The sequence below is a fragment of the Lonchura striata genome, chromosome 1A (assembly GCF_050655825.1).
Source record: "Lonchura striata isolate lonStrDom1 chromosome 1A, ASM5065582v1, whole genome shotgun sequence".
NCBI lineage: Eukaryota > Metazoa > Chordata > Aves > Passeriformes > Estrildidae > Lonchura > Lonchura striata.
In genome coordinates, this window is record NC_140741.1 from 38,013,725 (window position 1) to 38,026,037 (window position 12,313).

The following is a 12,313-nucleotide window of genomic DNA, read 5'->3' on the forward strand; positions in this document are numbered from 1 at the left end:
TGCTACTTAAACAGGGCTCCTCCAGTGAACTGTGCTTAAGGCATTTTGCTGACTCACAGGTAGAGCTTTTCCCACAGGGATGTTAAATGAGCTGAAATGAGAAGACCATGTTAGGTGAACAGCTCTTCTTTTCTGCCTGGTTTTAGTTAGTTCTGGCTACAAGTGCACTTGGTACACGCTCAGCTCCTCGCTTGGTCCTGCTCTGTGGTGGCTGACTCACCCTTGCTGGCTGAGTCAAGGTGCAGGAACTGGTACTGAAGGCTGCCAGATGGACTAATAGGAAAAATACTTAGGCCAACGTTTTACAACAAATACCAAAGCAATTGAGCCTGTTTTATTTCTCATCCTAGAATAGAAGTTTTCATTGTTGTCTAAGCTCTTGCACTATCCTTGTGCTTCTTCACCAAGGTTTGAATCTCTCTTGCTCTGAATCAGAACAGAAAGTACATAGTGAGACTGGGGGAAAGATTTTCTCCAACAAAAATCAAATAATAACTTGAAGATGAAGGCAAAGAATAAAAGCTGTTTCTGGAATTCCACACTGCAGTGTCCTTCCTTTGCAGAATATTTACTTCCATTCTCCATGTTGCCTTTTATTGATCAGCACCTAATTTTGCTCTTCTCCACACAATATGTGTGTGAATGTATGCCTCAGACTGACTGCCTATGGCTTTATTCATATTTAGGTTATTGAAATAAAACACATAAAGAACAAAGTTCTTCCAAGAGTGGCAGAATGCTGTCAGTGTAATTTTTCAGCTGGGTGAAATTTCTGTGAAGTGCTTGTGACAAGGCTCATTCCTCATAACTCTTTTCATAATGGGGTGAAGGCTCTGGCTTTTCATGTATAATCCATCTCCAGTGATTTGTTGTTCTCCTCTGCAAAGAACACTAGATTTCAGACAGGGCTGCATGAATCCTACCTTGGTTAATGCCAGCAAATTAGTCTGTGTCTTTTTCAACTAAAGAGAGAAATCCTTATTCCTTAAACAGAAGAGCTGGTAAATTAATATAATATTTTTCCAGGCTCGCATCCTCTGTTATTTGGGAGCAGTTACACACACGTACCAGTGGCTTACACAAATGAAAAAAAAAAAATGAAACATGATTCCAATTAATCAGGAACTCCAGATTATTATCCTGATTTTGGTATAGATCCATGGTTTGTAGTGGGCAGAGGCTGAGCACTCACAATTGAATTTATAAACTGTGCATAAGTCTTCAAAACTGACATGATACTGTTAAAACTGTAAAACACACATAGCTGAAAGATGTCCCTTGAAGAGAATAAATTCCATGTAGATGGTCTTCTAATGTGTTTACACAATGTTTTGGAGCATTACATGCCACATTTGGGCCAATAAATTACATTGGTCCTGACTTTAAATATTTAGAGACTTCTCTAGTTATTGCCTTTGGAACATTAGATACCTACTAATGGAAATCTGGTTTGGTTGCAAAGAAAGCATGAAAATCCTGTTATCCTGAAATCAGTCAGGAACAAGAGGGGATAATTTTCTCTCTTCAAAATGTGCAACTTCTCTAAAATAAGCTTCTTCTGGCCTTTCCCCTTATGTCACATTCTACTCACTTGCTCACCTCTCTCATCCTGGCTATTTCTGCTGTATAGACATGGTTTTTGAACACATGTGGCTCCAGTAGTTAATGTCTGCGTTTCCCCTGCAGAAACTTGTCACCTAGTTTCTTCCCCCAGCAGTAGCTTGCCCTTGTTCACAGCTTGGTTTCATTCTTAAAAGTGCTTGTCAGAGTGAAAAGCAGAAATATGCTCAGGATCTGATCTTCTTTTTGCTCTTCTTCCCCTGCCACTATAATCTGTACTTGAAAATTATATTAGAGATTAAATCTGCAAAAATCCAATATCAAGTAGGAAAATATACTTAGTAGGAGTCAGCCCAATTAAAAATAGCAATAAAACCAGTAATATGTAAGCATATTTTGTTTTATTAGTAATTGGCTTTGTCAACATATTATTCAAAGTTGGCTTTAATTAATTTATTTTCTTCTCTTGAGTATTGCTCAAGGCAAATTGTTAGTACTTCAACACTGCTGTGGCTGCTACTTCTGTTTGTTTTATAATTTCCTTATTCTTTCTTGCTGCTGCCCTCTCCTTGTGCCAGGGCCTAATCTGAACCTTATTAATCAGTCCTTTTTCAGCATTATGTCTCTGGCAGTGTCCATTCAAATGAGCCCTTGCAATATGTTTCCAGTTCTAGTGTTTTCTCACATGTAGACTGTGATGTAAATACTCCATATTCTTTTCCACTCTTTTTGCCTACAGCTACAGCTCAATTTGTCCTCTAAGTATTCTTTAACTTTCATCCCACTACTGTTATGGTACAAAAAAAAAAATAAAATCACATATAATGGTTTCTTATAGAAATAGTTTGATACAGTTTGATGTCATGCTGATCTCTGTGTTCTTCACTACATATGTAGGAATCTTCTCATGAAAGAGTTTGCATTTAATTTTTTTAAGGACACATTAAGGACAAATGGTTTTTCTCTCCTGCTAGACCCTTCAACGAAGGTGTGACAACTCTTCATTTTGTTACCTTTCTTTTAATTTCCATTGCAATTTCACAACTTTGTGATACAGAACAATTCAGAAAGCTAATGTCCCTGTTTCCATTTCATTTACTTAAGCCAGGAATATGATATGCCACACTGTGTTTCCCCCTTTTTGTCCCTATTTCATTTTCTAAGCATCCCAAAAGAATCCTCTTGTCTCAACATACTATTCAAAGGCAAGGGAGAAACAAAAGCAAGAAAAAAGAGAAAGGAACTTCAAGGCTTTGTCCTGGTTATATCCTTTTCCTAAGTGAGACCAGATGGTAGGGAGAGCTGGTAACTTCGTGGGAGATATTCACAGAATGCTAAAACAGCACTTTTCTCATCAGCTTGGGCTGTTACATGCACAATAGCAGAACTGTTGCTGCCTCCCTGCACCTTGCTTTCTCTCTGTCTTGGAGGCAATTCTCAGAGTCTCTATACCACGTCTGCATAAAACTTGAAGCATATAAGAGCTTTTCACCTTTGCAATCTCTCTTGGCTTGGACAAAACCACATGCCATCAATCAATCAGTCAATCAGTCCAGTGCTAGATGTATGTTTTATACTGTTACCACTAGTGAATGCTGCTCCAAGCTGTCCTCTCTGATTACTGGGTTTTATTAAGGTTTCTGGGGCCTTGCTGTGTCACACATACAGAAGTGCAATTTACAGTTCTGCAGACAGAAGACTAATCCAGCTAAATTTTGTTTGGCACAATTTCAGTGGGGGACTTTTATTTATTTTTGTTTGTGTGTGTTCCCATTTGTTTATCTTTTCTTTTTCCTTTATATCTGCTGCAGTAACCATTATTCTGCTTATATTACCCTTTAGGCTGCTTCTCTTTGGTTATTGTATGCATAGATCACTCCTCAGCTTTCCTTGACCCACACTCCTCTCCTGCTCTTCTCATTTAGACATTGTTTTCATGTACTGCTTTCTGTTTGCTTCTTCTTGGTGGAAGCTGGGGGCTTCTGAGACATCGAAACGCAGTGTTATTCAGGTGCCAAGTTCAGCACAGACCTTGAAGGCCTCCAGCTTTGTGCATTATCTGGATTTACAGTCAGCTCTTTAGAGCCTTCTGATATCTGAAACAAATAGTAGCCAAAAAAAGTTCTAAACCCTATAATTTATTCCTCACTGTAAATAACATAGTTTAGGCACAGAGTTTGTGGTAATTGGGAGCGGGGCTGTGGCCCAGCCTCATCCCCAGTGGTCACAGCTGTGAGAAGCAGGTGAGCAGCACTGACAGCAATGAGCCATGGAGTGCCCAGGTGCACTGACCAACCACCAAAGGGAACAGAGGGCACACAGGGGCGCTGCATGAACAATGAGGGCTATAAATGTTGGGCTAAAGAACAAGGGCAGATCCTGCAGCCTTCTGGAGTCATGGGATGTTATCCTGCATGGGCAGACACCTGAAGCCTTCTGATGTGGGTTGGTGTTACTGTGTGTGGGTGGATGCTTAAAGCCCTCTGATATTGTGTGGTGATGCTCTGTGCATTGTGGCTGTCTGGACTGTGACATAGAAATGTGTTATCATTCATACAAAGCTGTAAGACTGGACTAAACTTTCTCTGTTACTGGCATCTTGGGCTTGATCCCTCCCCACTCCCAGGCCTTTTCTGAGTTCAAGTCAGATTCCTCTGTGCATCTGTGATGCTGCTCCTGCAAGCACTCTGGGTTTGGGGCACAGCCCTGCTCCTTTAAAGACTTACAGCCTTGTCATGCTCCATCCTGCTGTCACCTAGCTCTCTGAGCAGTGTGTGCCCACACATCTGTCCAGATACTTAGTTTGGGAGGAGAGGATAGGGTGGAAACAACTTTGAAATTTCTAAAGAGACTTGGAAAAATAAAGTCAAGTGATTGAGCTCAAGAAAGATGAACAGAATAATGGAAATAAAGATTTCTTTTCAGGTCAACTCCTCAGCAGTAAACCCTTGGTTTATTTCCCATACCATAGCTCTCTACAAACAGACAAGAAGTTGAAATTTGAAATTAATTTAACAAGAAATATGCTCAGGATCTGATCTTTTTGCTCTTCTTCCCCTGCCACTATAATCTGTACTTGAAGATTATATTAGAGATCAATCTGCAAAAATCCAATATCAATTTATATAATAATTTTTACAACAATTATTTTATATAATTATTATATTATAAAAACTATAATTAATTTGTTTACAATTTTTTTTTAATAATAATTTTACTTTAGTCAGTGAATCACTTTTATCTGCCTACTTATTTTTTTGGCTGCCTTCATCATTGTGCATGTAAACCTCTCATATAAACATGATTTATCATCACAACACTTCTCCAGGGCAGAGAATGATTATGAGCTTATTGTGTCTGGAAAACTGAGTTGCAGAAAAATTAGCCACTTGTACAAGGTTAGGGAAGGATTTTTAGACTCCGCCCCATTTCCATTTCACTGACTTTCCCCCCCATTTTTACAGAGATATATATATATAAATAAAAATATTTCATTCCTTTATTAAAAAATTAGAACTCTTAGTACTGCTGATAGATTCACAATTCAATGCATCTTGGCATATGAGTCACAAATTACATGTATTATTCAGAGGTTTCATAGACAGGAATATGACTGCAGCTTATAACCCTGCTCTCCCAAGGGGTTTATGCTAATTTGTTCTGATGGAACCACCAGGAAGAAAAAGTAGATATTTATATCTAAACGGATGCTGGCAAGACAGGTGGATTTGGTATCTGAACTTCCCCTACATTTTTGTGACTGCATAGGCCAAATATGTTTCTCTGCTTTTTTGCATATTTCTTTATATTTAATTACATATCCAATAGTCACTGTTACAATAACTATGGAAGATTGAAACTGTAGAAGAAGCATGGAATGATTTACTTTTTAGCTCCATTCCCCTCAGTCTAAAGATCAAAACATTAAAAAAAAAATAAAGTAGCTTTAATATTAAATTTCTGGGTTCCCAAGAAAAGTGTCTCAAGGCAAACCAACCAAATGTATGAAGCTGTGCATATAATTTTTTAAAAGGCTGAATTACAAAATTTAATCATAAAACCCCACTATCTTTAACAGGCTCATGCTTTAAGTAGCAATAAAAAGAAAATTAAATTATTTAAATAAAAACAAACATTTTGTTGGATTAGAAAAATAATAATATATGACATTTTAAATAAAACCAAATAAAATTCAATAAAAATAGGGTACTCTTTTCCAGTTTGGCCCCTCTAACTTGCTCTCCAAAGGTTACAGTATTCAATTATGGTATAGTATAGAACAAAAAAGTACCTGCTCTAACCAGCTTTGAATATCAATTGCAGCTCTTCCACTGTGGTACAGGCTGAAGCTATTCTGCTGTTTAGATTCATGTAAGGCCTAAAAAAAGTGCTCAGGTATTTGCATTCTTCCCTGCTAATGATTCAGTGTTCAAATAGTGTAATTCTTTCTACTTTTCTCATTTGTGCATCGTCACAAAAATTATTTCTATGATTTTCCATGATAGGTCTTGCTGCAAAGGGTCCCAAATGCCAAGCTGACAATATAGATGTTTACCTGAGAATTGACAATTACTTTCATCCATAAGCAAGAGTTGTTTTTTCTTCATTTAATTTTAGTTTATTTTAAGTGACTCTTCTTTTGTGTAATTTCTAAGGATTATCTGTGGACCCTGAGCACGCATGACTGAGGATGCAGGAGTTAATTTTTGAAGTAAAATGTTGCTGAACTAAGGAATTACAAAGATTTACCTTCTCTCTTTGAAGATTGTTTCTGTTGAGTTGTGATGTGTCTTGGTGGAAAGTGCTTAAAAACAAAACTCTTACAGCATTAGTTTTGATAAATTACTAAAGCATTCATTTAGGGGATAAGTGCAGGTGGTGAAATTCTGGCACAGTTACCATCAACAGGAATTTTGTCAGTGACTATAATGAACTTGCAAATTCACCCATTTAAAGAAATAAAATGGATTAACAAATCCTTTTTATTCTTGTTGCCATTATCTTAACATTTTTGTTACATAATGTTCAAAATACTAAGTGACCAGCTCATTTCATCCTGTTTTCTCCAGCCTCTTGGAGAAAAGGATCCAAAAGAAAGGATTTGCAAGAGAACCCAAAAAAGCCCCCCAGTCTTTACCCCTGTCTTTCTCAGGACCAGCCTGCTCGGTTTCCCTACTGAGAGCCCTCCTGTCCGCATCCACGTGCACGTCACTGGCTCTGGGAGGAACCTCTGGCCATGGCGTGTTCTGAAGGCAGCTTGCCCAGGGCAGCGAGGAGGGAGGAGATGTGGGGTGTTTGTTTCCATAGTGGCTGATTTCCCAAATGAAGAACCTAATTCATCTCCCTTGGTGAGTTTATGCCTGTGAATAAAGCAAAAGCATGTCAGTAGCTGCAACAGGGAGGGCCCCTGGTTCTGGAGAGCAAATGCTGGGGTGGTCCCTGCTCTGGACCCGTTGAGGTATCCTCGTGTAGTACAAAGGGAGGTTATATTTTTGGGTACATTTTAATTCTTGCTGGTAGTAGTCATAGCCTCGGTGATTCATCAATCTGGCTCACAAAGTAAAAACAGATTTACCCTTTATAGGGCTTGGCAGTTGGCAGATGATTGTTTCCCCTCTATGAATCAGACTTTTATTTATTTAGTGTAATCAAGAAGGAACTGTCTGTTTTGTGACCTTCTAGGTTAGTGAAAGGGAACAAAGGATTTCTCTTTATTATTATTATTTTTTGGCATCATGCAGTTAGCAGAACAATGCAAAACTATGATAAAGAATCATGCTCTGGTTGGCTGGCTGCTCGGACTGTAGCTGCATACCACATTATTATTCTAGTTGGTCTGAGAAACTCTTTTATATGAGCAGAAATAAGCTATTTATGACAAATAAAGTAGAATCCATACGCTTTAGAATCAGTCAGGCAACATTGTTCCCTTTTAACAGATACCTAGATAACCATTTAACATTAAGGCACTGAAAGTTCCTCGAATAACTTTGCTAAGCTGGACAAAAATAACAAGAGGCTTTTGCAACACGCCTGGCTATTGGATAGAGTACATCCTGCCAGATTAGAGACATATCTCATGCAAATTATGAGAAAAAAATTCAGATTGCAGGGACTCTGGTAAGCAATTCAAGGACAGCAATTTGGGTAACAGACATAAAATATATTTAGAAATTGCTCAATTATATTGGAGCAGAAAGAAATTAGAATAAACTAAGCATATCTAACCAGAAATTATGAATTGGTTACTGCTCCTTATCCAGATAAGGAGAAAATGCCATTTGGAAAGTTCCTGCCATTCCTAAACTTTGTATTTTGTTTAAAGAAAATGGCTTCACCAGCATGAAGCACACTAATTCACTCTTGGGCCTGGCGCTCTGTAGGAATTTTGCTGAGACCTGTAAATGATCTGCAATATGTTCAGGGAATGCCAACAAACATTATTCCTCACTAGAGCTGCATTTGTTACATACTTTTCTAAGCTGGCTATTTCTAAATGTTTTTTTCCCTTGTGCGTTTAGCCAGCAAAAGGTTCCACATGCCGTGAAAGCTCTCGCTGCCGAGGGAAGCTGCACGGGGCGCTGCGGGGTGGGCTGGCAGTGCCCTGACCATGAGGGGCTCAGGACATCGCACCCATGAGGAGACAGCTTCTCTCCTCACGGCATTCCTGGGCTGCCACGCTGGGAACGGGAGAAATCTGCTGCTTTATCAAGAGCCTTGGCTAAGTAAGGCTGTGCTAGGAAGTAAAGTTAGAAAAACTCTAGTTCCTCAAGCTAAGTACTTGAAAAGGTACATTGCAAAGTAACCCACGCTTCTTTCAAATCGGCACTTTCTAGGGTCTTAAAGGTCTTCAAATTTGAGATGGGAAAAGATCTGCATTAATTTTAAATAAAGCATGACTGCCCAATTGATTTAGCTGGCTTGGAGGCATTACCATAAGAGCTTCCTTAAAAAAGATCTTGTTCCTTAATTAGCAGACCTCCAAATTACCTAACTGAGAGTGTGTGTCAGCAAACAGCTGCTTTGCTTAGCAGTGTATGGTCAATGAGTGACATCACACGACCAAAGGATGCTGCAGGTTCTTTCTTACTGGGATCTGCAGAGAGGATAAAAAAAATCCCCTGTGGGGAATGGTTTCAGTGGAAGGTGAGTCAGTGATACCTTGACAGATCTTTCATCACTGTGTTTTTATCTATTAAGGGAAAGATGAAATGATGGAAACCATGTTTGTTGGTCTGAATTCAGAGATGCATTATTTGACATGAAAGAAGATTGATTTCATTTCTGTTGGAAGTCAATGCATCTTTGAATAGACCCCAATTCATTCTCAAAGCTATAGTGTTATTGACTTAAGAGAAGACATAAAGAAGTGCTTATCTTGAAGAATATACTTATGGCACATTTCAAGATTCTTTACTCTGACCCTGACACATCACTGTGACCACAATTTTGGTGTGGCTTTACCTGAAATGCTTCCAAAGCAAGTGCTCTTGAATTTCACAGTGTGAGCTATCTTGTAGTAAAATGATCATGAATACAACTAGACCAAGGAGAAAATTACTTGCAGTCACACATTTTATTCTTCCAGTTTCTTTTCCTCAGAAGCATAATCCTCCTGAGACCAGCAACTGTCAAAAATAAAGCAGAAAAATAACACAGCATTTTTGTGTAAAGATAAAGTGATTGTAGTTAGTGATATTTATTATCTGATGATAGCTTTCAGGATTTTTAGTGTTCTTCAAGCTTTCTTTTCCCCGATTTTTCTTGTGCCATGTGAGAGGCTCTACTATTGCTTAATAAAAAAAGATCCTAATCCACATAACGTGAAGAAAGACCTTTAGAGTTCACAACCAGATGCAGAATAGAAAGAAGACAGATTGGTTTTCTTTTTCATTAAAGTATTACAATTTCAAAGTCAACCTGAAAGTTTATTTGTCCTTCCTCTGGATTCGGGGTCTCAGTATACTAAGAAAAAAGTAGACTCACTTTCACCATTCTGTGTATATACACAAGATAAGCAAAGGGTGGGGGAAGCAAACTATTGTTAAGAATGTGGAAATTGAGCTTAAAGGGATTAAACTGCCAGTACTTTTAACACTTGGTTATACAGATGAGGTCACAGCCCAAGAGGGCACAGAAGCAGCCTGCATGAGAGCTGGGAATTGACCCCAGCTACTCCTCAGGAGGGGACACAAGTGGTATCAGTTAAAAAAAAAAAACAAACAAGAAACCCCAGGAGCAAATGGTCATAAAACAGCTGCAGAGTTTAGTACTTTCTTAATGTGTGTCACTGTGAAAAAAAAAATCTCAATGGACTGCCACAATTGTCCATGTTTTTTGTCTTCGGGTTAAGAGACATAGATGGGAAGCAAAGAGCACATTTATTGCTCTTCATGAAATAGTTCTGCTTGGGAACTGCTTGCCACAGGGTGCTGGGAATACTAAGAGTGTACAGAGCATTAAGTTCATGGATAAGAAATCAGTAAATAGCACCAAATTAAAAAACATAAAATACCCAAACTGAAGCCTACAACATACCCATATTGTTCTTCGGGTTTACTTTTATTCAAAAATTACTAAAGGGTGAGAATGCATTTCATTGATATATCTTCTGTTCTCCTTGTTCCCACACCCTTCCTTAGACACTGACTTGTGGTCACTGCTGGAGACAGGATGTTGGTGTAAATGGGGTCTGTTGTGACCTACTACAACTGCCCCAAAGCTCTAATGTCATGGGGAACATGTTCTGACAGCAGCTGAAGGTCTAACCCATGATCTGCTGGAAGTTTTCTTAGATGCCATGTGGGCTTTGTGACTATTAAGTAGTTTCCAGAGATGCCTTTTCCCAGAATCTCTTGTCCCTGCAAATAAAACAGTTCTGCATGTTTCTTTCTGCTTTAGACTCTCTGTGAGTCAGTTGCTGGGACTGCAGCTCATGGAAGGGATCAAATGCCTTGTTACCAAGGGTAGGCTGCACTGAATTTTTTCCGCAGTATACCCCTGACATTTCTAAAATCTAAGAAATTGGTTTCTACAAATAAACAACATCTGTGTGTTAACAGTATTATCCATCTTCAAGATGGAACACATTCATCTGAGCAGTTCCTGAAAGCCCTCCCAGGAATATTTCAAATCCATTTCCTAGGTAAAGCAAACAGATACCTCTGGCCCAGCCCTGCATCCCACACTGACTCCTGCATTTGCAAGAGCTCCTGTAACCTCTCTGGGTCCATACAGGCTCACCAGACTGCAGGGCATTATCTTTTAGAATTAGTACAGTATGGTTTTCAATGAGTATACTTCAATTTTGTCACTTCTCCCAACAAGAAAATTATATTTAAATTGGCATCAATTAATAAATTGAAATGCACAGAAGTAATTTAAATGAAAAAGTGTCAAGTATCCACATAAGCTCAAATCAGATACATAAGCTATCAGATGAGAAATACAGGCCTTGAAAACAAAGGTGCACCAGTATCTTTATTTAAAAAAACTGCATTTCTATGTGATTAAAAGAAAGACCTGCAGGTGATGTATATAGTTTGGAATAGTTAATAAATCAACCCCACTTTAATTGTTTATTAAGAAGAAATATGTGTGAGTTTCAAAGATTTGTTCAAATATAGCCCAAATTTGTGGGAAAACATCACAACAATTTAATCAAACTGTGGCGCTGACTTGCACTGTAATACAATTATTTGCCAGCTGAAAAAACAAAAATGTAGTAGAAGGGAAAAGCTTACCATTCCCTGCCCCCCAAAAATCCACTGGTGAAAGATTCAGTAGCTCTTTAGGCTCCCATTTCTAATTCCATTTGCCTTCTTGATTGCAAGATATTACTGGCTTTCAGTGATTGGTAGAGACTGGCTGCTCCAAGTGTGTTGCTGTTTACAAGGGGCTGGGAGCACATGCACGTCCTGCCACTGACATTTGACTGACAGACAATTGATTAAGATGTGTTAACCTGAGCTTGTGAGAACATATCATTAAAATGCCTTCACTGCACTCAAAAATACATTGTGTCAAGCTTGTGATAAAAGTTTTATTTATTGATACTACATGGAAATTAAAATAAAGCCAAGTACTGTACAAAAGTTTACATCTTCTATCCACATTTCAGTCATTCTAGATTTTTATGATCAAGCTTTCCATTTCTTCCTTTGAGCACCAAGTGCACTTAGATATTATCACAGTTTTTTATGGTTTTTATCACAATTCAGAGGATCTCAAGACCACACAAGGAGGTCTTTGGCAAACCTCAACCACGGAGTTTTCTACAATGCTGTGTGGCTGCCTTTTGATGGTCTTTAGCTTTAGTTGTGATCCACTGGTTGAAAAAACTTTTTAATATATAAAAATGGAAATGCTGTTCTTTTATTTTCCTCAACAAGTTATTAATTCATTTTTAGCTGAGACTCCACATCTAGATAAGAGCTCCACTCCTAACAGGCAGTTGCTTCTCACTGCCTGAATTCTTTCCATCAGAGAACTAGGTGTAAATTTATCACTGGGGGTGTGACAGCAATCTGCAGATTCAGTAATAGATAAGAAGAGAATAAATTATTTTTCCCTGACAATTTTGTGGCCAAGTGATTTCATTCTTGTGTAATATTAAAAAAAAAAAAAAGAGTTCAAGAGGCTGCTAGCATTTATTTATTTTCTCTTCCTGCTTACATGTAATAATAGAGGGACTCAGACCTTATCTTTGCATTCAAATTATACCAATATTTAAAGCTGATACATAGATTAAATA

General features: G+C 38.3%; 1 long non-coding RNA gene across 1 annotated transcript; it reads left to right on the forward strand.

The window, feature by feature from the left end:
* Window positions 1-3,956: 3,956 nt before the first annotated feature.
* LOC146763450 (uncharacterized) lies at window positions 3,957-9,479 on the forward strand. The gene is made up of 3 exons (XR_014951793.1): window positions 3,957-4,001; window positions 6,713-6,908; window positions 8,082-9,479. It is a non-coding gene; the product is annotated as an uncharacterized LOC146763450 (long non-coding RNA).
* Window positions 9,480-12,313: the final 2,834 nt, after the last annotated feature.